This window comes from Pezoporus flaviventris, unplaced genomic scaffold, assembly GCF_033815535.1.
Source record: "Pezoporus flaviventris isolate CSIRO_AGI_PZ_B2104156 unplaced genomic scaffold, CSIRO_AGI_Pfla_v1 ptg000036l, whole genome shotgun sequence".
Taxonomy (NCBI): Eukaryota; Metazoa; Chordata; class Aves; order Psittaciformes; family Psittacidae; genus Pezoporus; species Pezoporus flaviventris.
In genome coordinates, this window is record NW_026892584.1 from 32,336,264 (window position 1) to 32,340,884 (window position 4,621).

Consider the following 4,621-nt stretch of genomic DNA (forward strand, 5'->3'; position numbering starts at 1 on the left):
TCATTACTTCTGAAACATGTTCATAACACAAAAAACTTAACCTAGCTTCCACTTCATGTCACAAAAGACCAACTTAAATACAGAAATTCCTGACTCATAATAAATATTGTAGGACAAGGGCAAGTTTGATGAGTAACACTGAGGAATCATTCAGCAACTTCTACTGTGAACCATGTGTACTTCTTGCAAACACAGCTGTGCTGGTTTTATTCAGCAGCTGTGCATTCTGCAGTGCTAACTGCCTTCTGCATTACTGTAAATTCAGACACACCTGCATTGTTATAAAGCTACTGCAGAAAAACAAATTACATACTGCCAGGAGTTACAAAGCCAATTGATGACCTCTACAATACATTTTTTTAGCAAGCGTTTATTTAGCAAGCCTGGAATTTTCATGCAACACCTTAAAATGTCTTTAGTGGCCAAACTTCGTACATACAACACAAACATGTAGTTTCAAAAAAGTTACATCAGAATTTCAGCAACATGGCTGTGACTGACGCATGGTTACTGAGCGCTGTGGTTATCTCTCCCCTTTACCTACACCTCCCACTCCCTCCTCAGCAATTAGCATTTTACTTTACAAAGGTTTTTTAAACATCCTGCATGAATGGCAGCATGCAAAATAAAACTGCAATGTGTAATAATGAAAAAGGGTTCCTATTATTTCAAATGCTTAAAGTACATATATTTATTTCAGAAATATTTGGGGAGCCAAAAATAATCAGAATACTCCACTCTCCACTTGTTTTACTAGTTAATCTTTGACATGACTCTTGGGCTGAAAGAGCAGAAATTAAGCACTTATCTCAAACCTTCCCTACCTCCAGAAGCACAATTCTACAGCCTTTTTAAAAGTTAATGTTTGAAACTCTTCAGTCCTAGGGTACAGAGCAGGGAAGATCACATTCTATTTTTTTTTTACTATGCCTGCTGTTTTCCCCTTACCTTGTGCAGTGATCCAAAGACACCAAGTCTCCTTTCACATATGTATAGCCGTAAAAAGCACACAGCACTCCAAGACTTTTTCTCCCGGAACCATCTCATCTGTATTCCTCAGGAACTGACTTACTGTGCTCCTCTTGGCCAAAACAGCTGCTATCTCGGCTAACCCACCTTCTTCTCAGATAACTCATAGTCAAAACATTCCTCACTTCCTGTCTCAAAAAACTTGCTCTGAGTATCATTCCACTGGGTAAGGAGCTGGGGGTGGAAGAAAATACTACAACAAAATAAACCTGTGCCAGACAGCTCTTCGGGCAGCCTCCTTCATGTGACGCTGTGCAGCATGACCGCAAACTGCGTTCTTGGGGTATTTTCAAATCGCCAGTCCCTGTGTGCCTCTGTGTGTGTGCATTTAATTTCTTTTCCTGGAGGCGTTCCCCTCGCTCTATCCATGCGGAAGGATACGCTGAAAGAATTAAAGCGAAGGCCCGTATGCTTGTAGCCCATTACCTCAGAGAATTGGAATGCCTGGCAGGGAGAATGTCAGCAATGAACAGCTGCTTCTCTGGCTACAGGAGCATTACAGAAATAGGGGTTACAACAAATAGCAGGCAATCCTTGCTTTTTAAAATCATATGATCGTTTATTTTAAGCCTTTCAAATTAAGGCAAATCTCTTACCAAAATTCTGTTGGTTTTATTTTCACACCGCTTGGAAATGTTTTCAAGGTTTAATCTGTATGTGCCATAGCAAATGACCTATGCACATACATTTATGTCTGCAGCTGAAAAAAAGTAAGTAAGTCGTTGCAAAGTTTAAGCTGTTGGTAATATATACAGGAAGAAAATGCAGACTAAAGACTGATCTTTCAGCCCTTGTCTGGACTTAAAACTCCCAGAGGTGTCAGTAGAAATTATACCCTTAATAACAACTGTCTTTGCAAGGCTTATATGCATATCAATTAAGTAATATTTATAATGTTTAACAATCATGTAAGGGCTGCAGTCCAGTGCCACAAACACATGGAGACCACAAACATATGGAGACTTGTGTTTGCACAAGTGTGTAATCAGCGGTTGTATGCAGTTTAGAATTTTACAGTTCACCACATTTTGTGAGCCAGGCAACAGTATATACAAACTTGAAACGGGTCAGGGATGAGTAAGAAGGTAAAGCGAGTATGTGAATGCTGACTCATAATTGTAAAACATAGAAAGTGTTTTGGCAATGTAAAGAACACAAACATGCTACTGTCTGAGCAGGTCTAACCTGCAGACCTACTATGCAAATGGCATGTTACTCGGGAGGACACTGATCTCAGCTGAAATGTGTAGGTAATTTTGTACTACAGTGAATTCTTTTAGACAAAAGTGGTCTTTCCTCAGATCAGGGGAATCTCTCTTCCCCCCTTCCCCCCCCCCCCCCCCATCTATGCATCAGCCGTAGTTATGATGAAGCAGTCCATAAGTCAAAATAATAACTAATTAAGGGGAATTTTATATTGAATAAAATAAACTATGAACTAACCTAAAACCCTTCTCTTATGGCATCTACTACCTAAAACCCTTCTCTCATGGCATCTACTACAGGCCAGAACTACAGTTACTTGCCAGAGAAAACTCCAGTGCCATAAATGACAAATTCAAGCCATGAAAATTCAGAGTAAAAGAGGCAGCCCCTCCGATTTCTAAACAAGTCATACTGGAAACAAGGTCTCAATTCTCTTATCTGTCACATTCCTACTCTAAACCAAGATCACAACCATTTCCTGCCTGACTCCCTGCCTAGAAGTTGCATTTCTTGGAGTTTTCTTACTTTCCATAGTTAGTCCTTGCTGCATTTTCTTTCCTTGCATTTACATTGAAAACAACACCTCATCTTGACATTGTCAATGTGCTCCTCCACTGCCTACATTTTCTCCTTTTGAAGCTCACCAAACCTCTATCCCCGAATAATTTTTTTCTCTTCTGCTTCCTATTACCCCAGTTTGTATCCTGAATTTGTAGGTTTCTGCACTTTTTCCATTTTGCCCACCTAACTTTTTACCCCATCATCTCTCTACTACCTCCAACTATCAACTGTAATAAAAAGGACAAAGAAATTAAGGTGTCCATTAACATGTGGTGAACGCTGATAAAGACATAATCAAAAAGACAGACAGTGACAGCCTCAGGGCACTCTTCTGTGCTTCTGCTTCTCCCCTTTAGCCCCTGATCAACACTCATGACATGCATGGGTAGAAAAACCTGTGTGTTTTGCAGTACTTTTTATTGTCTTGTTGAAGATTACAGGAGGAAAAATTAACATCCTACAGCTGAATGTTGCAGCCCTTGCTCTGGAAGTACAAAGAAAAGTTTCTGCCTGTTGGGTTGAATACTGCCTGCCCACAGCAGAACAGGGATAAACCAATTTTGATTCTTACTGACGTCTTCCCTTCTGGGCCAGTTTTCTTTTTTCTGCATCCTGATCCAAGTAGGTGATGGCAGTTGAGTGTTATCAGCCAACAGGGTGAAGGCTGACACAAGTTTCCATCTTGTTCCGATTCTGGGAACTCTCTCCAGGATCAGATCTTTGCACTGACCAACAGTTAGATGGAAGGCTGGCAGTGAGCCAAACTGGAAGCAGAATCAGCCACCCTCCAGGCAGAAAAGCGGTCTGCATGTATATACTCTTCAGCCTAGCATGGAGTTATCCATTTGTGTTAAACACACAGGCAGGATAATCCAGAAACTATGAGTTAAAGGGGTATTCCCAGGGTGCTGAAACAATGAAGAAGTCATGGAAAAATACCTCCATTTACTCACTAGCCATGCAAAATTGACATAATGAACTGAAAAGTCAGACTACCTCTGTTTTTCATCATTCCATTTATTTGTGAAAAGAAAAAAAAAGATAACTGGGTCTTTATGCATCCTTATGTATTAATGGGGAGAATGCGTGCTGCTAGAAAAATAAGCATACAATATGTCTTTGAAGCCTGAAATTTCATATCTCCAAGATTAATTTTTACTTGTAAGTCACTGTAAATTTTTTTTTAATAGAAATTTAAATAGAAATTTAAATCTTTAATTTTTGTACTTTTTCAGAAAAAGCATTACTATTAAAAGTAACTTTATAGTTAATCTTGTAGTATTCATAGTTAGGGTGAGCCATGTGGCAGAACTCTATAAATCAGTTTTATAAAAACCAGGAATGAAGAAAGAGGCAACTTTAAAAAAGCTTAATGTTACACTCGAATGATTAAGAGCAGACCCTCTGATACCCAACTACTTCTAAATACGCTAGAAGATACAAGTATTTTCTTTACCCTCGGGCCAGACTGCACAGCGATTCCTGACTGCCCACTGCTTGACAAGCGGTAAGCGCAGTGATAGACGGCCCAGGGCGGCCTCCCAGTTGGGGCTGCGCGTCCTCCTAATCCCCGCGGCCGTGGCTGCAGGGGTACACCGGTACGCCGGACGCCCATGCGAGCCGGGCATAGGCGGCATTAGGTTAGAGGGGCAGAGGTCGGTGCTGGCCTCGAGCACCAGGCAGCTGGCTAGGGCGGCAGCTGGGAAACGGGCAAGGAGGGACGAGGAGAGCCGGCAGGAGTTGCTGAGAGACGTTCTGAGGGACCTCGGGGACCTTCCGCCTCCACCTTGGTCCCTGCTGGCCTCTGGGCCGCCACTCGCCCTCC

General features: G+C 41.6%; 1 protein-coding gene across 2 annotated transcripts in view; it reads right to left on the minus strand.

The window, feature by feature from the left end:
• Nucleotides 1–2,339, minus strand: part of PTPN21 (protein tyrosine phosphatase non-receptor type 21) — a 44,335-nt gene extending 41,996 nt beyond the window's left edge. The window contains exon 1 of one of the 2 annotated variants that reach the window (XM_061463770.1): nt 949–2,339. The gene's annotated coding sequence lies outside the window, so the exon portion shown is untranslated. The remainder of the gene's footprint in view (nt 1–948) is intronic. The other variant, XM_061463772.1, reaches the window with a different exon arrangement.
• Nucleotides 2,340–4,621: the final 2,282 nt, after the last annotated feature.